The sequence below is a fragment of the Anas platyrhynchos genome, chromosome 21, assembly GCF_047663525.1.
Source record: "Anas platyrhynchos isolate ZD024472 breed Pekin duck chromosome 21, IASCAAS_PekinDuck_T2T, whole genome shotgun sequence".
Taxonomy (NCBI): domain Eukaryota; kingdom Metazoa; phylum Chordata; class Aves; order Anseriformes; family Anatidae; genus Anas; species Anas platyrhynchos.
The window spans coordinates 7,101,019-7,124,715 of record NC_092607.1 but is presented as its reverse complement, the minus strand read 5'-3'; the positions used below and the strand labels follow the sequence as shown (position 1 = coordinate 7,124,715).

At 47.1% G+C, this 23,697-nt stretch overlaps 1 long non-coding RNA gene across 2 annotated transcripts; it reads left to right on the top strand.

Annotated features, from left to right (window-relative positions):
- The first annotated feature begins 686 nt into the window (after positions 1–686).
- On the top strand, positions 687–16,645 carry LOC110351350 (uncharacterized). Of its 2 annotated transcripts, XR_002398642.4 has the most exons (4): positions 687–1,532; positions 3,965–4,103; positions 13,356–13,435; positions 15,641–16,645. It is a non-coding gene; the product is annotated as an uncharacterized lncRNA (long non-coding RNA). The 2 variants fall into 2 exon arrangements; XR_002398641.4 differs by lacking the exon at positions 3,965–4,103 and having other exon boundaries at positions 790–1,532.
- The last annotated feature ends 7,052 nt before the right edge of the window (positions 16,646–23,697 follow it).

Here is a 23,697-nt window from a genome sequence, read left to right as displayed (position 1 = left end):
TTGTTATGTAGCGCTTTCTAAAGCATGGTCTAAAGAATGTGGGGGAAGAAAATCTATTTTTCTATTCTTAGTTCTTGGAAGGAAATCTGATGCAATGTTTTTGACTGTCCCTACTTGCCTGGCTGGTGTAGTTGAAAGAGTGAACAACTAGGGGATGAAGGAGGAAAAGAGGAAGAACAGCAACAGAAATGGAGGCTGTAGGCTCCATGTAGGTCTGTAAGTATGGTTCTTGTTTTTTCTCCTTTCCCTTCCCTGGATTTGGAATTTCTGTGGATGCATGTGAGCTCTGCTTGCTACCAAACCTTGTTCTTGTCAGGTTGCATTAGAAACCTGCTCCAGTACTTCCCTACCCTTTGCTGGCTCAAAATTAAAGACAGGCCTCCAGCTCTTGCTGTACTGCTCTTTCGGTACTGGCCAGGGTGAGATGAGCCTTCAGGACTGCGTATGCTTCATCTTGCCCCATAAGTTTGGGAACAAAGTCTAAAGAGTACAGGGACTGCTTGTGATCACAGGAGCAGCATGAGCGCCATTGGAGGGCAGCAGCACCCGTGGACGCCTGGGCGGGATGCTGGGAGACCCCAGATCGATGTTGCCTTAATGCAGCAGGGTCTAGCACCTAGTGTAGGTTTTCAGCAAGCGAGGAACAGCAGCTCCTCTGCTGTTGGCAGCTGAGGCTGGCTCTGAGCGTGGTTGTGAACAGACATGTGCTAGCACAGTGATTACTATAGAGGGAAAAAGAAGCTGCCATATCCCAAAATTTGAAATTCTGGGGCCAGAATTTCTGCAAGCACAGGGTCAGCCACAGCCAGGGTTCAACTTAGATGTATGGAAATTATAACTGCTTTGTGTTTTTTGGGGAAAAGATGACATTTGGGGGAGGGTGTCTTATTGTTAGCAATCAGAAATTGTTCTTGGATGTAGGACAAAGACCAAGGTACCTGAAATTGAATCTTTTGAGCCTTTCTCAGAATTTTAAAGGTCCCGAGCCATGGGGTTGTACCTATCCCACTTGTGTCACCTCCTATCTCAGCAATTTGCATGTGCCTTGTCAGTGCAAGCCATGTAAGCCAGTCCCTGGACACAAGAGGCAGTCAAAAAATGGAATAATTGCTAACAAACCAGCAGAGCTGGCTCAGGGTTTCAAGAGAGACAATTAAAGATATTGCATTGTTTCCATCAAAAGGAGAAATGGACCTGGGGGTTCCCTAATAGCCCTCCTGGTTCAGCACTGTGCTCTTGGAGCATGTTGTTGTGGGTTGCATTTATTATAAGCCACTTACTATTATCCCTAATTATTTAGCTGGGGGGAGGTCTCTCACTAACAGGCGAATTTGTGACTTGATGAACACTCAGCTGTCTGTATTTAAGATAAAATTACAGTAATTAACAAATCGATCAACCCTACTTTTGCTTTGCTGGCTGGGACAGAACAAATGGGCTAAATGAGACCTATTTAGCATAAAGGTAGAGAAAGGGCTTTGCAGACCTCAGGATACACAGGCTTGAAGCTTTTTCACACACTGCTTTCAATGGTAATGTCACGTAATTATCTCTTGTTAGATAATTTTGTCTCTGACAAAAAGCACTTGTGCTGTGCTGTCTTCTGCTCAGCTCAGCAAGGCAGAGCCGCGGCTGGTGAACAGCCACGTGGGTTTTGTTAAACCCAAACCTCGAGCAGGGGTGAGCTGGGTTCTGTGGGTGATTTACCTGCTTGTGTGCAGAAACTGTCTTTGGGGAGAGCAAGAATCAGCCCTTAGGTGGTCTTGTGCTTGTCATATACCTGCCGATGTATTGCTTTTGGCGTTGGTTTGCAATCCGAGTTTAATGGGGCTCCTATCCCAGCTAACCACCTTCACACCCTGGCTAGGGCTTCCTGCACTGACCGTCCTAGCAGTGCCCCCGTGTGGGAAGAACTCGTCCCCTCTTCTATGTAACTGGTACCTGCTCGCAGTTGCTCACATAGAAAAAAAAATAATAAAATAAAAATCAAATAGCTTTTCTGCAGCTACAGTTTTGCTCTGGATTTGTGGATAGGCACCTGCCTAAAGCCAGCATTACTGAAGCTGCCATTATCACATCATGAGTGGGTTGAAATAGTGCAGGGTGCAGAATTGTGACCTGGCTTTGAATTCATGCCGTGACTTAGCTCACAGTTGTTTCCTAGTGAAACCCAATGTGTTTTCTAGACAGCACGTGCTGTCTAGAAAATGTTCAGCTGCAGGGATTTGTCCCTGTTTAAGCTTCTGAGGTATGTCTGGGTGCTTTGGCAGGCTCACGTTGCATGTGTTGTTAGCTCTTCCTCACTACCTTGTCACTCCAGGACCATCTGGCATCTGCAGTATATTTCGGGCAGTCCTGTTACAGCAGACAGGAATTTAGAGGGCCAAGGAACTGCTCCTTGTTTCCCTGTGTTTTGCTGTAAAACAAACTGGTACAGGGTGGCTCTGGCCGTCAGTGCAAAGATGGGGAGGGCAAGTAGGTCCTTCTGTGGGAAGCAGCTGTTCCTGTGAGGGTTTGGCAGTGGTGGAGGGCGAGACCGTCCCAGTTACAAAATGTGGCTGCTTCAACATCAACTGTCTGCTTGTGTGGGGGTGAGCTGGTGCTGCTCGCAGCGATGGCTGCTCCTGCTGTACCTACTTGTTCTGCAGAAGAGGGGTTTGTTATACGTAGGCTGTGTAAGAAAGTTGGGGTCAAATGTATTGTGACAGAGCTATATCTGTACTCCGCTGTGGTGTAATCAGGGTGTTAGGTATGACAGATACATGGGCAGCAGAGGGTGCCTGGTTGTTTTGTGGCCTGGGCCTTGTTTTGTGGTGTGCCTGACTGCCCTCCATTTTGGACACAGGTTTTTATGGGCTGGGCGTTTTGCTGCTCTTCTCCAACCCAGCAAATGCTCTCCATCAGGCGTTTCCTCCATCTGATGGCCCATCATCCGAGGGCCTTGTTTCACCGCATGCGTGGCTGCCCTCTATTTTGGATACGGGTGTTTATGGGCCGGGCATTTTGCCACTCTTCTTCAACCCTGCCCTCTCCATCCATCGGGCCTTTCCTCCGTCCAGCTCTGGAGACGTCTGTGGCTGGAGGGGACATCGAGTCGCTGCTGTGCCTGTCACACAGGCGCAAGGAAAACCCGCGCTGAGCCGTCAAAGGCAGAGCCAAGAGCGCCTGAAAGCTTCATTAGCCGGGCTTTGTTCTGAGGCGCAGTCAGGCGGGGAAATAATGCCCGAGTGTTATCAGCCATGTGCAGGCCGCGGTTGCGTAGCAACCCCGACGGGGCCTCGGCTCTGCTCTTCCCCGAGCGAGGAGGAGTGCTCGTTCCCCTCAATTTAGAGGCACCACAAACTGGAATTCATTACCGACGAGAACTTGGCTAGATTTTACATCTCGTAAATGAGATGGCGGCGGAGTTGGCCTCATTTAGCATCACGCAGGTGCAAACTCGCAGGCCGAATGAAGCTGGGATGTCCAGGTTTTGTTTGTGCCTTCAGCTGGTGTTCATCCCTCTGCCCTGCCGGGGCTCAAAATGGGAATGAGGACTGGAAACTTCATTGCTCCTTTCAGTTTTTTAAACTTCAGTTTTGGTGGATATTGGGTAGAAGCAGCTCCAAGCTGAAAGAGGGATGGGGCTGCTGAGGGATCCGGCAGGTGTTCCTAGTGAATCTGCCTGGGTTTGGCGTCCCCCTGCTGAGTCAGTAGAGGGAAGGGAAGCCTGTGCTCCCCTTGCCATTCATCCCAACAACACACCGGGCTTTCTAACCAAGCCTGTGCACCCGTTATACACCCCTCTCTGTGTCTTGAAGGGTGCTAGCACAGAAATGGCATTCCTGAAAACCACCAAATTAGACATCTATTAGACATCTTTGCTGCAGAATATTCACTGTACATCTAAGGCTGTGCACAGTACTGTGGAAATCACCATATCAATTTTGTGATCATCTCCTATGTCCGTATTGCCATTCTGCAGAAAGGTGCTGGTGTAGGCAGTGAGATTCGGGATCTGTGATGGAGGAGACCTGGAACGACCATCCTCTGTGTGTTCCCTCCGACTGAGAAAATGGAGGCATTTTCTTTTACGGATTAGCTAGTGGGTCAAGTGACAGCAGGTAAAAAGAATATTATTTGTATATTGGAAACTTTTTTTCCTCCGCTCTGTCCTTTAACTTGAGTCTTTCAATATTGAACAATAATACATCTTCCATTCTCATTAGTAATTCAGTCTGCAGACTGATTCAGATTAACTTGGACTCTCAGTGTATTAAACACTTTAAGGAAAAAGCAGAAGAGCTCAGGATGTTTATGAAAAGCAATTTCCTCAATGCCAGGCAGTTTAATAACTCTAGAGACAGTGGCATTCAGGCTCATTTATTTTAAGCTACATTTCCAAACTGTGACGGGTCAATAATAAATAAGGCAGGGTGGCAGGTTTGGCATAGGAGAGAGCTCATTTTGAAGAAAAGAACATATGCAAGTCCAGCCCAGAGTGCATGGAATAATGGGGATTTTAGGTCCACCAAATTAAAGGCTCATTTGAGAAGCTGAATCTTATTATAAATCAATATTTCCCTGGTGACCTATTGGCAATAGGTGAAAATTTGGAAGTGTGTGTGGCAAAACTCTGCTCATCTCTTGTCCAAATCGCTTGCTTTCTTATAATAGTACAGTTCTTCTGTGTATCGGTGTGGATTTTTCCTGTAATCGAGTTCCTGGTGGAGAGGCATGTTGCCCCCAGGCAGTGCTTTGCACCTGAGACCTCAGACCTATTCAAGCAATAAATGCAAGCATCACAGTATGTTTCAAAGGACTTGTTAAAAATATTGGAAATCGGTATCTTGTAGGAAACAAAGTGAGTTAATACCATTTGTTGAAAACACCTTGTACAAGCCATATGGGACACTGGGCAGGTCAACTGGAATGTGTAACAACATTCACCTATCTCCTGCTTCTCTCTATGGATATTTAAGCACAGATGCAGGTGGGTTTGAGTTTTATCATCTCCCTTTGAGGTATTAAGCATGCTGAAGAACCCAGCTGAATTGCTTTGCTTAGTCTCCTGCACCATGTATGGAAATTTGGGGCTCTGTAGCTCAGGAAGGTCTTTTTCTCTGTGTCCACCACATTTGGGGTAGCAGGTTCAGAATGTAAAACTTCAAAATAAATTGGAATAGCCAGCTTGTCATAAACGTACAGGTATGGGGAAATTGGCTTTTTTTAATGAAGCTTCCTTTCAGATTATTCCTTGGTAGAGAACACCCTCTTATTTTCTCTGTGGAATATGAAATTACTACAAATGGTTCTACGTTATTCAAAATATTAAGCTTAATTAAAGTGTTATCTAACTCCCTAATATTTAGCACGTATCTGTTGGATATCTTCTGTAAGTAATTGAGTGGGTAAGTTGTCTGTCACTTGTTCTGAACCCAGCCGAGAGGTTTTGCTGTGCAGGCAGGAGGCTGAGGTGGCTCTGCTCTTTGTTTGGTTGAACACAACATTTACAAATCAGGTGCCCAGCATGGAATTTATTTAAGAGTCCTAACTTTTTTTCGTAATGTTCCTGAGTGCTCACTTATTAGAAGGCTCACACTGTGAATCCCCAGGTATTCATGAGATGTTTTATGTGTCTGTATACTTCAAATAAGCTCACGAGTGCAGGCTGCAGGCCCCAGGTAGATGTGGAGTTGATAGTTCCTCCTAATTACTGTACCTAGGAGGCTGTGAATTGACATCCTCTGTCTTCCTGTAACATCCTCATGTTGAAAATCATGGTGACAACTGTTTCCTTCAAGCAGTCTTAGTCCTGAAATAATCTATTTCCTCAGAGTTTGAAGGAATTAGATCCAGGAAGCATGGCAGTTCTGTCACTTCTGCCAGCAAAGGTATCTGTAATGCTCCTGTCTGTGTACCTCCTGGGACCCACAGGCTTGACACAAAGCCTGGGACAAAGTCTCTGCTCTGATCCTCTCTCGTGATAGCCTGTGGTCCTTGTAGCACTGGGAAGGAGCTGTTCACAAACGGAGAATGAAGATTCAGAAATTGCCAGAGGTGGTGTGGGTTTGGACCTTGTGGTTAACCACTCTGCTCCTTGATCTAACCACTCTGCTCCTTGATCTGAGAACAGACGTGCTTTGTAGGCGCTGTGTGAAGTGCCACGGAGCTTGAAGTACCTTTGTGTGGTGTGACGTGTTTGTGGGGTGATGTGTGGATTTCCTGATATGAAGCATAGGCTTCAGTGGCAGATGGGATGATGCTGGAGTTATGGGGGCCCTTTCTTCCATGGTTGTGTATATAATGGAATGAGCAAACCCAAAAATATGTCCATTAGAGCTAATAAGGAGTTCTAATTAGGTCCATCACTGCCAGTTCATGACTTTAATCTGTGTTATCACAAATAACACTTTTTATATTGGACTGTCTGCCTGCGACCCTTGGTGTATCATTACCCTACAAGCATGAGTACCTAAAAATGGGATCTCTTGATGCTGTAGCATTTCAGCAAGGCTGTTTCTGAGATCAGGACTTAGATGTTTAAAGAAACAAACCCTGAAATCCTGACCTTCTAAGACAGGCATAAAAATATCTTTACCCCCCCTGTTTTCTCCTAAAGCTTCTGATCTCTATGACCCAATGAATCAGGACTCTCAGGGAAATATCTGTATCATCAGAGTGCTACAGCTGGCAGGTTAATGAGATGAACACAATTCAGCTGGAGCTCGCATCCCCACTGCGGCTGCTCAGTGCACCCATTTCTTCCTGTTCTGCGTGCCCCATCTCTGGGTACAGAAACACACGTGTGAATCCCTACAGTAGGATGCAAATGCAATACGCCGTGACAAATATTGCTGCCTTGGTGGTTAAAGGATTATTTTTAAAGCTACTGTTATAAACTGAGTCCTGTAGCTTGCTTGCATTAGCAAGGATTAAACGGAGAGGACATGATGCCTTGTACTCCTGCAGTCCTGTCCCCCAGGACGCCTCTGCTCTCAAAGCCATTTCTGAGTCATCGCTTGATGTGCTGGGCTGCAGGGCACTGACTAAGTCCCCACATACTCCAGGGCTTGAATCGTGGTATGCCGTGCAGGGATGCCCACTGCTGCATCTGGTGACCAGGAGCACGAGTTGCTGATGATTTTTTGGTTTCATTTTAATTCCTTAGATTTAAAGGCATGCTGCCAGCGTGTGGGGGGGTGGTCATTTTGCTTTGATACTGCTACTTATGGAGTCATAGAGAACAAGAATTGTCATCTAGATTAGATTTGTCTTTCCAGTTCATGTTTTGGCTCACAGATGCTTTGCTTTCGACCCAGATTTGGAGGACGTGACTTTTTTGTCTCTTTCCATCCCAAATACCCTGTCTAATGCATACCAAAGGTTGAGGAAAATCTCCATCTGAAAAATTGTACCTAGTTTAAGGCTTCCCTGCAAACCAGAATATCTGGTCAGGTGGCTGGATAATATGTAAAAATAGCAGAGAAAGCAAATAGTCTGCCAGTTTTAACAGTGCTCAGCTCAGATGATGCAGTCCCAGCTGTTTTCAATCTTCACTTTGCTAGAGAACCCATTTCCAAGACGATAATCATTTGACAGCTTTTAATCTTCCAGTGCAGATGTGACAAAATAGTTTCATAATCCGCTGCTGCGCTTTAGGCTGCTTGTCCTGTAGATCTGCAGCTGACTAATGCAGGGCTTTGTCCCATGGTATGTGACAAAACCACGCCAGCTCACGCTGCACAAGTCTAAGGACTGTCCTGTTACAGTAAATGCCTCCAGAAGTGAGTATGCTGCAAATGCATTGTGATTTTGAATGAGTTGGAAACTTGAAACAAAAAGCTACCAAAACAATCAAGATGTGGATAGCACCCTGAAAGAAATTGTGAGTCAGAGTAAAGAGAAATCACTGAGGCTGAGCAGTGCCCACTGCAGGAGCAGGGGAGTGACTTCCCTGTGCTGTGCCTGCAACGTGACTGCTCTGCGATCAGTCGTGTTAGACAATCTGTGGGTTTCAGGCCAAAATTAGGAGATGGTGACTCACCCTTGCTCCAAAGGGGCGTAGAGCAGCAGGTGACAGCACCCTCCCCTCTCTTACAAACGATGCTGATGAGTTGAGAAAACCCCAGAGATTTTTCTGTGAGTCATTTGTGGGCGAAGAAAGTGCAGGGATGATGGGGAACAATCTGAGGGCTGTGTCATCTGAGGGGTGCTTTGCTAGCAAACTCGTGGGAAGGGGACAAAGCGTTAGAATTAGGCTAATTAGCCTTAGTAATAAGGCTGCTTCAGAAGAAGGGTGGGGAAATGTCTGATTATACGTCAGAACATTTCATTGTAAGTTGTGCACGTGGTTGTTTGAGGTTGCGTGCACTTAATTTACACCAACAGTGCACTGATTTGACCTTGTTCAAGCTGGATGAAAGTGGTCAGTCCCTTACCACAGTGTCTGCATATTTACTTTTTCCTAGATGACCTTGTCAACTTAAAAATAGCAATTTCGACGAATCTCTATGTACTTGAAACAAAGATGAACCTGGATAAAATATCAGTATCTTAGTCAATCCTAGAATTTATTTCTGGGAGGTGGCAGTGAGCCATACAGGGGAAAAAATGGCAAAAGGCCTTTTTCTGTTGAGACCACATCTGATTAAAGAAGAAAGTTGTTAGCTGGAAATTCCTTTTTCTTTATGTGCCTTATGAATCTACTAGAAATCCCATGGAAATGTGTGTGGAACTCTTTGAGAATCTAGCAGTTGTTTTACTACTAATAGTAATAATAATAATACTTTAGATATAGGTAAGGATTGGAAGCTAGTCCAAAGCTGAATCTGGGCATAAATGCTATCATTTATAGTCTGTGTTTTCAGAAACAAGAAATGACTGACATACATGCTTAATTCAAACTAAATAGCCTATAAAACAAGTTCCCTAAGGCTAATAATAATAATATCAGGAGAAATGAATATAGGGATGATTGAATACAGGATACACTGAAGAGCGAATATGGAATATAGATACATATCGCGCTAGCAAGAATGGGCTGGTGTTTATGGTCTGCTCAAAAGTCCAATCCATCATCTGACCAGAGGATGTAATGCAGTTAGAATCAAAAAGGATGGCTCTGTTCAAAGCAATAGATGCCCATTATAAACCAGCAAATGCAAATAATCAATCAAAAGCAGCAAGCGAGCAAAAGGGGAATATCATCAAGCAATAATTCAGATCACAGCTGTGATTATGAGCAATAACCTTAAATCTGCTATTTAATTAATATTAAGCTTCTGACACCTTCTAGGATGGGAGCACGCAGACCTTCTCAGCCTCATATGATAGTAGTAAGACATAACGTTGTGCTCCTTACATATTTAAGGCAGCGAGTTAACCATTTATGGATCCCTCATCGAAAGCTTTCAGGTCTGTGTATAAATAATATTCCCTTTGTCCAGGTGCTGCTCAGGCAGTGGCTGGGCTGGGACCAAGCATCCCTTGCTAGTGACGCCAGCTGGGGCAACAGAGCAGATGTGGGGTCCCCGTAAGCTTTGGTCCATCTTGGTGGCTGCAGGAGCTCCTGTCCAAGGCTGGTGACTGAAGGGTAGCGTGAAGGTGCTGAACTCAAGCACCCAGCTTAGCTAAGACAATCTGATGTTTTTGGTAACCTCGTGTACACCTGGAGAAGTGGGTCCGCCTGCTCCTGTGGCTTGGATGGTCAAATGCACTTTCCAGGTGAGTGTGCTCGCTGCTAGATAGATCTATCTTTGTACAGAGGTTTTGTATTTGCATTACTGATGGAGTGACTGATTTCCAAGTGGGGGAATCAAGCAGCTTCCTTCATATTCCTGTGCTTTGTGAGTGTGTGTGTGTGTGTGTGTGTTAAATGACCTTTGGAATGAAAATATTAACAGAAAAGGAAAACATGATTGTAATTTATGAAATGTTAGCCCAGATGCCTCTAGGGGGGAGTAGACCTTTCAGTCTTTCAAGCTGATACATTGCTGTGGTGCCTGCATCGACACAGGTGCATTTAAAGAGTCAATTAAGGGAAAACTGTGTATTTACACAGGCTGGATTAATCTCATGTTTTGGCAACTTTCTTTTTAAATGGTTGAGACTGCTAGTATTGCTTAAAGATGTTGCTTGTTCAGAAAGTACTGGAGGAGGTACTGGAGGAAAGAAGTGAAGGCTGGACCTAGGGTAATAAAGCGTGGAGGTGGGCACGCTCCTCTGGGACTGGGCTGGAGCAGGCTGCAGGCTGACCAGCCAGTGTAGATGCTGGAGCAACCCTTGATGGTGGGCTTTGGATGAAACAGGTGTTGGCAAATGGCTGCAAATAATTATCAAATTGCCAAGGATACTCTCTGAAAGGGAACAAAGAAAGTGGGTACTCTCCTGGCAGTTGCTTTGTGCAATTCAATTTTCTGGGGAAAAGCCCTGAGTTTCTATCTTCATTCATTACTGGCTAGGAGCTTCCATGTAGGGCTGCAAAAACCTTAAAAACCTCTTTGAACTTTGAGGCAGATCAATGCAAAATGAAATGGGGGAAAATTGTTTATTGCTGAGGAAAATGCAGCACTGTGAATAATAAGGAACAAAATGCAGCTGAGGGCTCAAATTGAACCTCTATTATGCCTATGATTAAAGATAATGTGCTAGGAAGAGGGAATTACAGAAGGGCTTCTGCACTAGGTTAGAAGGCTGAAAATACTGTGATTGCTGCTGCTGAGCCCTCATTGGCCTGGCCTTGATATCTAAATCATAGGGCTATTACACAAAATGAGCTGGAGGCTCCGTCTGAAATGCAAAGCCCCTCTGCTGCCCAGCTGGCTGGGGGAAAGTGGTCCTGCGTGGGGCTTAGAGACAGCCTCCTTGCTTTCCTTGACAGCTAAAGGCTGTGGTGCTTTGCAGGGCTGAGGAGCTGGCGGGGTTCCTTCTTTGTCCTTTTGTTAGTGGTGAACAGCAGGTGAGCTCGTCTGATGCAGAAGAGAAGCAACGGCCAAAGCCATTTGCTTTTCTCCCCATGTTCTCTGTAGTGCTGAGCTGGAGCCTCTGTGGGGCTAGGGCTTGGATTATTAGAGTTGAGGCTTCCCTTGGAAAGCTTGGAAGTGCCAATGAAGGGGAAGAAAATGAAGCTGAGAGCCAGGGCACCCCCCAGAAGTGCTGGTGCCTGGAACAGGGGAGCCTGGTGGTGGGTGCTCGGGTGGGACTGGCAAGTTGTAGGGGCTGGGCTTGGTTATATCTGGTTGTAGGCATCATTACAACCCTGAGAACAACCATGAATGTATCCTCTGAGCATCTCTAATACCATGTGTAGAATAGAAGTATTCCCTTGGTGTACTTTGGTCTGTGCAGGTTTTAAGGTCTTTAGCAGTAGTGTGTGTGTATATGAAGAGATGTCAAATTTGGTTAATTTTTTTGGGCTATAGTAACATATAAGAATGTGTACAACATCCTTGGAAAGAAACTTAAAAAGTAGTAGAGGCCTCTTTATGGTTATCTGGCACCCACAAGCCTGAGCAGTGCACCCCTGTACAGTGGCACAGATATACAAATAAACCGCTTAATTTTACCTCAAAATTTCACAGTAGAGCAACTTTTTAAGACGCTAAAAATGAAATATGTATAGGTCCATACAATCATTTACTGTTCCACATAAACCTGCAGTCAGTTCATGAGTGATTGTTTGATTGTTTTGGTTTAAAAATTAATTTTTGATTTTATTGAAATCTGTGTCTCTTTATTGATAAAGGTAATGTAGGGGTGTGCATGTGCAAGATTAAAGACATTCTCAAGAACAAATGTGCTTTTAAATAATTAGGGTTGTAAGCAGTAGCTGAGGAGTTATTTGGAAAACTTAATTACATTTCAAATTTATCTGAGCTCAGAATTGGGAGATACCGCTTTCTGTTCAGAACAAAATTGTTTTCCGTGAGGATGAGATGATCTCAGTGACATGTTTTTATTTAGTCGTCTCAGGGCACTTTCCACAAACTTCAGAACCACTCAGTGTCACGAGCTGTTTTCTCCGGGAAATCTTTTCCTGCTCCACATCCTCAGCCCCTGCGAGCCAGGGTATCTCCCGGCGCATCTCCCCCGGCACACAGGGGACACTGTCAGCCGCCCCTCAGCCTCCAGCCCAGGGATCCCCCACAAACAGCAGCAGTGACCCCGCTGCCCTTCCCCTCTCATTTTACGGGGGGCAGAAAGCATCCTTTACTGTCTCTGTTTTTCCAAAGCTTGAAAATCAAAGCACTATTTAATGTGTTAATTGAGTTGTTACACAGCTGTTTAACCAAACCTTACTTTTAAATGTAGAATGACTTAAATTCAGCATTACGGGGCACGCGGTTATCCGCTCAGTCCCCAGTCACTCAGGCCGGGCCTACCTGTCCCACAGCGCTGTGGCACTGCTTCCAGCTGGCCCTGGTCCCGCTGTATTTTTTGTGTTCCTGGGGCCATTCCAGCTGCTGCTGCTGCTCTGCATGCCTTTACCTGGGCCATTAATGTTGCAGCTGCCATCACAGTGCCAAAATGTGGCAGCAATAGTGCTAACAGCGAGCTCCTCCTGCAGAGGAGGATTTGGGGCCCTGGGCCTGGAGAAGCTGTTGAGGGAGAGTGGCTGATGCGCCCGAGCGTTGTTTGGTGGTTATGTGATTTTACTGAAAAATCGAGTGATGTGTGCAGGGTAAGCTGCCAGCTCCACGTTCTGTGCGTTTTTAATGTCCTTTAAGGAGGAAAAATGCTTTGAATTCAGAAGGCCCAGGCTGAGGTGCTGGGCTGTGAGGACTCCAGTGGCGGTGCAGCGCAGCCGAGCCCCGTGCTCAGGTGATGGTCAGCCAGGGAAGACAAGGCCATGGCTCCTCCTGTACGTCTGTGAGTCTTCCAGCAGGCCTCCATGGCTGATAAGACATGCCTTTGTGGCTAGCTTGTGCCCTTGGCAGGAGTTAGCGTGGCTGTGCTAGACACCCACCTCCCCCTCTCGTGTCTCCTTGCTTAATGCAAGCAAACAAGGTCAGAGGTACCCTAACTCCCTCCTCCTCTTTTCGCAGTTGTTCTGCTGTAATTTTTTTTTTTTTTTAAGAGTCGGTCATGTGTGAAATCAGGCAAAGGTTAAATTGCAAGGCTCTCTTAGCTAGGAAAAGATTTGACTCTTTGCCTGAGGCAGGGGTATCCAGCGTGAGCTCTGTATTGCTTGTTAGGTGCTGGCTTTCCACAGACAAAACCCGTGGGCAGCGTGACCTCGCTGCACCCGCTTGCTGCGAGGAGTGGCAGGTTTTAGGCCATCTCTGTAAATACATCTCCCACACCCTGCTAACACGTCCCACCAAGCTTCAGGCTGCCAAAAACATGCGTTGTATGTTTTCATTGGCTTCTGCCAGGAAGAAGTCGTGTGTCTGCCTGCCTCTGCCGAGTGGGAACAGGAGTTTTGAGATGTCTCTTTGGATTTACGCTGTTCCAGGTAAACAAAATTTTGTGTCTTGTGTGTGTATGTAGGGCATATGCTTGGCTTGTGACATGTCCACAAGTGCTGACTGATGGCCTCTGCTTTGTAAGGGCATTGCTAAAATGTAACTTCAGTTACATAAGTTCAGCCACAGTGGGGTTTATACACATGCAAACTGAAGGCATTTTGCCAGCAGCACAGTGGATGGCACGCTTGGGTTTGCTGAGGGAACCTCTAACTGAAATAGCTCTTCACGTGGCTTTTTATATTAAAAAAAAAAAAAAAATGCAGCAAAGCGAGCCACCACCTTCCAGCTGTGGTGCAGGACCATCCGTATGGACCATCTGGCAGATCCCAGCGCCTGGCCGAGCCTGCAGGGCCCCGTGTCCAGTGACACACGGAGGGAAGCCATGCATGAATAGAGGCACAGCTCATTTTATCAGCAGGAACAGCGCTTATATTTGACAAAGGATTTTATAGCAACGGTCTTCTTCCATGAAGGCTCTGCATAGCTGATTTTTCTTCACGGTGATAGAGGCAGACCTCTCCTCTGCGTATGCTGTATTTTCTCATCCCTGTGTGGATGCTGCATGCTCCATTTTCTGGTCCTTTATGTGATGGTGAAGGAGGTGGTTTCTCTACCTGATCCTTCTGGATTTCTCTTGTGGTTTTTGGAACGTTTCTGATCCATCTCCATGTAGTTCTAGGTGTGTAAATACAGAGGAAAATTGCAAGAGGTCCAGCACTGCTTAAGTTTCAAATATCCATTGAGATGCGGCTCTCCTGGGCCATATCTCAAGAGTCATGGCTGTTGTCTTTCTTCCTGCTCCTTCTGGGCATCTCTATCCACCTAATAGAGTCACAAAACAAGTATGTTGATAATCAGGCCCCACATATGTTACAGAATAGCTCCAGACCTCTTGATGAAGCCCTTGCACCTATTTTGTGGTCACCCTTGGGTCACTGTGAGCCCTCCCTGATGCAGTCAGGGTCCAGCTCTGTGGACTGAGACTGGGGGAGCTGAGGCTGACACATCAGTAGCCACCTTCCTGGCAACTCACTGCCAAATTAAAACAGGAGCCCAAAGGAGAACTGAAGGCATACTAAGGCTGCTAGCATCTAGGGTAAATTATGGAAGAAAGCACAGCTGACCTTCTGCAGGCTGCTTATTTCTCCAGTGTCTGTACGCCATGTGCCCCCGCAGACAGAAAACAATCTTTGCTTTCGCATCGGGATTCAGATAAACAAAGGCATCATCGCCTACCCTGGGAGAGGCCGGGCTGTAATTGAGGTTATTAGCTCTGCTATTTTTCAGGCAGCAGACCAGGCTGGCAAGGGGCCAGCCCCCCCGGCTCCAACAGCATCCCGGCTGCTCCTGCAGCCCCCCTGCTTCTCCCCCCCCCAGGCTGCTTGTCTCCTGCTCGCAAGGGAGCTTTTGAGATGGCAGCTTGTCGGTTAAAAATGAAATGAAATTGTAATGACTGCAAAATGTCCCCCTTTCCACCCAATTGCCCTCTGGAGGAAGCATTGGAAGCTGGGGACTGTCCGAGCACGGTGGTGCAGGGGGATGCTTCCCACCTGCTTTACCTGGGCTGTGTGGTCATAAGGAGGAGAAAACAAACAGAATAGATATTTTAATTAAATGAATTCATCTGTGATTGCTTTTTAGTGGCCAGGGATGGGGAAAAGTGGCCGGGGGTTTGTTGGTTTTACTCTGTGGCAGCTTATATAGGTAACTGGGTTTGTATGGGTCTGGTAGAAACCGGTGCCTGGGTGCTGCATTTTGGGGCCCTTTCCAGCATTTCCAGACGTGCCCAAGCCTGGGTGTGGTGGGGGAGCTCCAGGCAGCAGCGCTGAGCACCACGGGAGCTTCACCGCAGGGTCCTGGCCTGGGGTGTGAGCACAGCCATGAACCAGGCTGCTCGGCGTGCTGTCCTGATTGTGTCACTTCTCCCCAGTTTTGCCCTTGGGACAGTGCCGTGTTGTGACACGTGGTGTTTGTGGGGGCTTAAACACGGCGCTGGGCCACTGCGCTGCTCCCTCGCCGCTACAGAGCCCACAGTGCCGTACCACCTCCGAGCCTGGTCGTATTTTGTGACCTATTGGATCGTTGCTTAAATAACTGATTTGGAGACACTGGATTAAATTGTAAATCAATAGCTAGGCAGTGTGCCTACCCAGAGAAGGGGCCGGGGGGTGCAATAATCAGAAGTGTTACAGCCCTTGCAGGTTTTGCAGCTGGAAAACGTGCTCCCTGTGGCAGAGCTCTGGAGCGACCTCCCACCTGTGAAATCCACCCGGAGATTTGCTAACTCCAGCACCTTCTGCTCAGGGTTCATCAAAGGCCTTTCCCTGCCTGGATGTCCTTGCTGGAAAGACTTGAGCCTGGAGCATCCCCAGCCGGGAAGAATGGAGCACCACGAGGGGCGGATTCGGTTCTGGTGTTGGTCTCATGGCAAGGAGGGACCAAAAGCAAGCATCTTGTAGCATCTTGTCGTTCGGCTGCGAGAAAGGTGCTGGGAACCCCGGCGTTCACCCAGGCTCTGCATTTGCTCCTCTGCTGGGTACGTGCTGCTGTGCTTCTGGACAGCCAGCCCAGCACCCTGCTGGGCTTTCTCTCCCTTCCTTACAGAAACCTTGTCTTCAGCAGGCACTTCTTCCTCCCGTGTCCGCTCACAATCAGAGAAGAAGCTGCAGTCCTTGTTTTGCCTGCCCTGCATCTTTATAGATTAACGTGGTGCTTCTGCCTGCCGTAATCTGATGAGGAGTGTGAGGTACTGGCATCCAGAAGTCAAAGTGATGGGTGCTTTGCGGATGTCTGGGTATCTAAAAATAGAGGCAGAAGACAGAGCTGCTCGTGTGTTTTAAGCAGAAGAACAAGCAATGAAAGCTTTTCCAGAAACGCTTGAGGGAGTAGCAGACTTTCCATTTAAGGCTGTATTATTTCATTGGATAATCTGATTAAACATGCAGGTTATGTGAGGACTTGATTCAAGCCTCCGTAGAAACTGCTGTGTATATGTGGAAGTGGCATCACAATCAACTACATGCGAGGGAGAGTCACGGTAAACACTTTTCTTGAGGCTGTTGCTCTGGAGAAATTGGTGGCAGATGCGTTGTGCCACCGTTTGGATAAAAGGGCTCTTCTCTCCCCGATGAATTGCTTTATGAACAGCTCTGAATTGTCCTTTTCCGAAATAATTGATTAAATCTGAGTCATCGGTACCGGGTATTTTTCTTTGAATGCGCCCTGTTTGGTTTATCCTGTTATTTACGTGCTGGGCGTACGTACACACACGCCACATGCATGTGCCCTTGCAGTGCCGCTGCCGCTGCATGAATGGACCTGAGAGGTGCTGAGGCTGCTGTTACATCCCTGTGATTTTGGTAGCAGTCCTGTGAGCTGTGCACACTGAATATATTTAACTCGCTGCTTCTTCTGTGCCTGAGCGAGGCACTTGCCATGCCCTGTGGTGGCTGTTTATTAGCACAGTTTAATGGCTGGCTATAAATAGAAATAAACGGAGGTGCAGACTGCGACCTGCTTGCCTAAGCTCTCTCCTGAGTCCTTGCCTGTGGTTGGTCTCTTTTTTATTTTTTTTTTTTCCTTTCCCCTTTTCCACAGCAATAAATAGTTAAAAGGCAATTACAATGTTAATTTGTTGTGTTAATGTGCTGCAGCAGGAAGCCGAAGGGAGCCGCGCGGGCGGACGCAGGAGCCCGTCAGTTCCCATTAACCATCCCGGCTGCTGGGGGAGTTCTCTGCCGTGGAAAAATGTGGAGACACAATCGGTGCGTTATCGAGTCTGACACCGAAAATGATGCAATCACGGTCAAGTGTCCCAGAAGGACCACGGCACTGAATAAAGATAAAGCCACTCAGCCCTTTCTTTCTTCGCTGGGGTCACTGGGAAGGGAAGGATATTATTAACCAAGCAATAAATCTCACTCCTGAGGTTTCTCTTTTTGGTTTTCTCTCCTGAAGCTCCCCTGGCTTGCTCTGTGGTTACGCGGGGATGCGGCTGGCACCAACATGCTGCCTTGTCCCCGTGCACAGGGCATCATGAGAGATGCCGAGCGGTGAGCATCTGTTGGGGCTGCACCGCGTTGCTTCTCCACGGCTCACCAATTCCAGACGCTGCCCTTTGCAAATCTTCCTGTGAGCATCCTGCTCTGGTCAGCAGTGAGCTGCAGCATCCATGGGATACAGGGGGGGGTCCCTGCATGGTGTGAATGTCCCACAGAATGAAATGGAGAGAGAAAGACAGCGACAGGGCTTTGATGCTTTGCATGGGCCATTTTTATGTGGGCCACATTTGGCCAAAATGGGTTTCAGTGCCCCCTTACAGTGCTCTTTGGGGCTCTCCCTGTTACCTACTGAAAAAAATAATTATTCTTGGCTTCAGAGTGGGCGCCTAGCTGTTCTTTTCATGGTTCTGAAGCTGCTTTTGTTGGTTTTTAGCATCCTTCTCCAAGCATATGAAGATTGCTTGTGTACCAGAGTGCCAGCAAGTGTGCCCACATTTTGGCTTATGGCTAATGTACTTATTCTATTTTTCCTGTCCTTGCTTCTGAATGATTATGAAGTAAAACCTGTTCCTGCAGTGCTCCATGTAATTTCTTGAATGATTAAATGCAGTCTTAATCAAATGCTTTTTGGTCAGGACATGCATGGATAGAGGAAACCAGTTCCCGAACCAGGTGACTTGCTGTTAATGGAAAATCCTTTTTCTACCAAAGCAGCAAACCTTCCAAGGAATTAAAACTCATTAGCCTCTCCCATTTGAGGGGGGAAGAAGCTTTTATGCATCAATTTAGAATCCATTTGCAAGCTCTCTCAAGGCCTTTTATTGCCACTTGGATCCAGTGAGAAGTCTCCCTAGTAAACAGGGGGAAAGTGCAGAAAAGCAGTCGTGATGTGGGGGGGAACTGGAATTTCCGAAACCTTTTTTTTTTCTTTTTTTTTTTCCATTTAAATACATAATGAAATAGTATATTAACATTCCAGGGTTCCTGTAAAGAGGAGAGAATTAGAAATTCAGTGCCAAAGTGTAGAATTATCAAAATCCAGGAGGATAAAAGGCGTGCTCCTGCTCATCACAGCCCTGGCCTGGCCCTGTGCTGAGTGCTTGCCCTCTGCTCCCCAGAAAGGATGAGCAAAACCTGTTTGTGTTAAAGTGAATGGTATTAAGCTGGAGCCCATTTATTTTTCAAAAGCTATTCAAGCACACAAGCAGAGCTATGTTAATATGCACAAAGCCAGGCGATGGCATGCTTTTTTCCCCCTCTGCATTGACTTTTCCTTTGAATTCCTGAGTGCTGAGAAGTTGCTCTTCAGCCACCTGTGGTCACACAGGTGCTCCCGTTTCCCTGGTTCACAACTGGTCTGAGACCCAATTTTTTCAGTGATTCAGTCCCTCAAATCTGCAGTTACAGCCAAGAGAGCTTGGATTTTGAACCTAAGTTGCTGAATTCAGTTTAAAATCCTGGGGGTTTGACTACGTAAAGAAATCCTGTTCTCTGTAAGTACCATGGGGTTGCTGCTGTGTCCTACTGAGTCGTCCTGCAGGTAGATTTGTTAGTGGTGGAGAAATTTGTTATTTTTTCTCGTGGCTGTGACAGGCAGGCTGTGGGGAAACAAATACTTCTGTGTTCGGCGCAGTGCCTGCCTCTGCGCAGTGCGTGAAGCTCGTGGCTGACAGCGACAATAAAGGGAAGCGTTGCTGGTTGTTCTCTCACCATTAACCTCTCCACGCACAGAGGGAAGGAGGACGTGGGGACGAGGCGTGTAGGATGGAAGGCTGTATTTTGGCTTTGCTGGGAGATGCTCGGCGTGCGCTGCACTGAGGGGCCACGTGTGGGAGGGAGAGGAGTGGCGGCTTGCTGGCAGAAAATCAAGGGGACCTCTAGACTGACTCTAAACGTGGCAGCCTGCCTTTACGAAGGGTTGGTAAGGACTGTCTGTATCCTGTTGGCATCCCCGGGGGTAGGATTTGCCCTTTGTAAAAATAAAACAAACAGGAAAAACATATGAAGTAGCCTGGAATAGAAGGGTAGTGAAAAATAGGGACATCAGCATTGAATTCCTGATTTACAAATGTGAAGCACTGAGATACCTCCGCACATCTTTCCCCTTACCACTGCTCGTTTGGATAACTCAGGTCCTGCGCGCCTTATCCTCGTCACAGGGACACAGCTCGTGCTGCTGGAGCTGGGTCTGCCGTGGTGCCTGTGAAGGAGCCTGGTATGCAAGACAATTTCCAGCTCAGGTTAAGACCCGGCAGGAAAAAAACATCTCATCAGTGGCCTTCCTGAGAGCAGAGATCACCAGCACAGTGTCGGTGCTGCTGCCTCCAACACCTCTCTTCTCTTTGGGTAGGGAGACAGAAAAAAAGGCAGCCAAGCTACCCTGCCTTTGCAATCAATTCCTGTTTAATGGTATATGTTGTAATAGCAAGGTGCATCACTTGAAGGTTCTTCTTTATTATTATTTTTTTCTTTATGTAGATTTAAATATTTTGCTGTATTTGCTAAGAGAGACCGATTGTTTACGGCCACACAAACCTTTTCCTCTCTCTTGGCACTCTCCAGTGCCACACAGCTGGTGTGAATTTTACTATTATCATCTGCAATTTAAAAAAATTAAGCCAATTTTAGAAGGAAAAAAAGGGTTTTCCACTAAGCCTAGCTCACCCCCCTGCCCTTTAAAACGTTATAAATAGAAAAACATCATCAACAAACTCCTTCACTGTGCAAGAGCCTAATTTCTTCCTCTCCGCTGGGATCTGGTGTGTTTTTCAGCCTGGCATTAATTGTGCTGTATTGTGTGCATTTTCTGCTTCACTAGTTAGTCAGATAGGCAGCAAATGGAGTCAGCTCTAGGTCACAGAACACAAAAAGCCAGCTCCTGCTGTCTCCCAATCAGGTAGAGATATTGAATTGGGCTTCGTGTAATTGAAAACATTAGCAGGCTGGAAAATAACCAATTCTTAAACACAGAAATCCTGAAATGCAGGAGGAAACAAACAAACAAACCAAAAACACACACAGAAAACGCAAGGTTTAAAATTCCTGATGGGTCTGATCCAGCTCCCACTAAAAGCTGTAAAAATTCTTCCACCTCTTGCCGTGGGATTAGATTCAGGTGCATGGAAAGAAATGCTGAAAGCATGGTGACTTAAAGGCAGAGATAAAAAAAAAAAAAAAGGTGTGTGTGTATATATATATATATATATATATATATATATATATATTATGATCCTTCACCAAAATCTGTGAATAAAATAAGGTTTACTGTTCCTATTTTTTCAATAGACATGCTGAGGCATAGGAAAAATGTAGTTTTATATGGTCTTTTTAAAAAAAAAATAAAAACGATCTGGACTTCTCTTGTTTACAGAAGGAATTCCTTGGCGTGTCTGATTTGTCCAGAGCTTTTCCTGTTTTTAACTTGATGCCCAGAGCTTGCCTTTAGTCTGTTCCCAATGCAGAGGAGATTCCTGAGAGGCAGCCCATGTCCCACTGGTGCAGTGTGCGCTTCCCCTGCCATCAGCTCGCATTTGGGACCTGCGCCTCCAACTTCCCAGTGCCGCTGTGCTTCCACCCCAGCTCCACGCCTGTGAGTCAGACGCTGGCCATTGCACGACCTGCTGGGAGCTTCTTTGTCAGATCCTCCAGAGCAGGGGATATTTAAAACTCACTCCTAATGACCTTAGGCAAGTAAATATTCTTGAGTAAAAGATGAACATTTCCATGCCTGTATGTGCATAGGCTGTGGGTTTTGTACATCCATAGCTACAAGTACTTGACCATCCTTTCCTCACCTTGTGTTTTTTTTTGTTGTTTGAGTCAGTGGTGATGGAGATCTCTGTGCCCATAAGGAGCTGCAGGGATAATACCTTCAAAAGCTTTGCTTTTTTACTTACAGCATAATGCAGCTGCAGGAGGAAACCAGAGGCCACAGCTCAGAGCAGTGCGTGTTGCAGGCAGGGCAGGAACGCTGCTGCTCTCGGGGATGGGCTGCTCCGCATGGAGCACCTCAAAACACCCACACCAAGTCCCATTCCTGATGTTATGCTATGGGGACTGGGAACAAAATATGCTGAATTTTCTGTGCAGACCCTTTTATTTTTTTTTCCTGGGGTACCTATCGTGTTGCTCCCCCCTGGCTGTCCCCGTGGCGTTCAGCACAATCTTGCACTTTACACTGTAGCATGCAAATATCAGGCGGCCTCGGCTGGTCTCCGCTGCAAACGCCGTGACACCAGGAGCCAACCCCTGCATTTTAATTAGAATTCGTTTGCATCTGCTTTCTCCCGCGTCTCCTCAGCTCTCAGAAAGGCACAACGCCCGCTGTGTCTGCGCGATGCGTGTAGGGAAAGACGCACGACACGCGGCCGTGGTCCCTTATCAGGCGGCGGCGCTGGCGGCCGCGTCCTCCTGGGACCTGCCGTCGGGAACGGCCAAGCCGACGGTGGCCACTGGGAGAGAGAGATAAGGCAAGGAACGAGTCCCCGACGGCTCCTGCTGCTTCGGGCCTGCTATCTACATCATCGCAGCCCCCTGCTCTGTGTACGCCTCATGTCTGGCTCTCCGTCCATACATCACCTGCGCAGCATATCGGCAGCACGGCAAAATGCTCCGGCCTCAGAGCTCCGAGCCTGCTTGGCTCCGTGTTGCTGAACGGTGTGAGTCGGGGCTTGCTGCTTGGCATTCCTGGCCCCAAAAGAGCAGGGTGAACCTCAGAGCAAGGGGGCCACTGGGGCACATAGGGTGGATGTTGAATGGCTGCAACTCCCCTATCTGCCCAGCAGCAAACAGAGAAGAGCCCCAGGGAGAATTTAGGGGCATAACAGGCCAGCTCACTCCCTGGGGAAAAATAAAATAAAAAGCAGTCTACTATAGCCACTGTATTTGTACATATAGCAGTTTTGTGTACGTACGGGGCACACACAGGCGTTTTGTCAACTCCACATGTTAGAGAACAACTCATTTTGTAATGGCTCGGGCAATAAACCTGCTTCCCCCAAGCACGGTGCCCTGCAGCAGGGTGTGTGCCCATTCAGAAATGCCTCTTCTCAGCCTCGGGCCGCAGTGTGCTGCAAATTCCAAACTGCTGAAATCTGTGTGAAGTGTTAAATGTTCGAACAACAAAATAGCTTAGCTTTGATTTTTTTTTTTTCAGTATCTCTGGAGTGCATCTCGGAGCTCTATTGCCATTCCTGATAGCAAACTGGTGGGGAGGAGAGAGGGAAGCACGGCTATTATGCAGGTAAATACATTTAATGTTGGTGATGATGCAAGCAGAAATCCCTCATCCATGGTGATGCAGAGGGCGGTTGGGAACATCTGAAAATAGCTCCATGGGATGCTGTTACTGCCTGCACGCTTCTCTGCTGCTGTAGTGCCGACTGTGCAGCCACGTGGTTTGTGAGGATCACAAAAACCAGCTGCTGGCAAGTCACCTTCAGTAGGTTTCAGGGTAAACAGCACATCGGGATGAATAAGGTCATTCATGATGCTCAAAGAATACTGAAGGATGTTGCTTTTAGGGCTCTGTAGGGATTTCAGAAAGGTGAAGATGGGTCTGCCTTGACCTGGCCGTGCGCAGTCAGCAGCCACCCTTAGCAGTGCTTTTCCTCCTGGTGCTGTTGGAGCACAGCAGCAGCCGAGGCACGTTCACAGCTCCGTGTGCGCACCGCCTGTGCAGAACCAAAGCAGGGTGAGACTCAGGCTCAAGCCTCATGCTTTTACAGGTGGAGTAGATTTGAAGCTGGCCCTGACTTTGCAAGCAGACGGGGATCTCGCGGATTTCACCCCAGGGCCAGTGACTTCTTGATCTGCTCGGACACCCCGCGCCCCTCGTTGGTAACACTGCTGTCATCCTGGCTGCCTCCTGCTCCACGGGGCTGTGGCAGCATCTTCCCAAACAGGTCGCCTTACATTTCAGTCCATGTCAACTGTGTGTAAGGTGATGCTGACAGCCAGAAACATTAGGTTAAAATGATGCTTTTTGGTGCTATCACTAGGACGCAGGTTTGGAACCTGGCACATTTTGTGTTTGTGTGTTCTCACACTGCGTTGTTGCTCACTGAAAATCAAAGGAGACTGCCTGACAGTAAAAGGAACTGAAGAAGAGAGAGAGATACAGATTTGATCATAAAATACAACTTTAATTCTTTTAAAGCCCTGAATGAGACACAGGAAAGGCAAATATTTGCTCTGCTGCTGACCTTCTCGTGCAAATAGCGCGTCAGGTCCTGGCGGGGCTGGAGGCA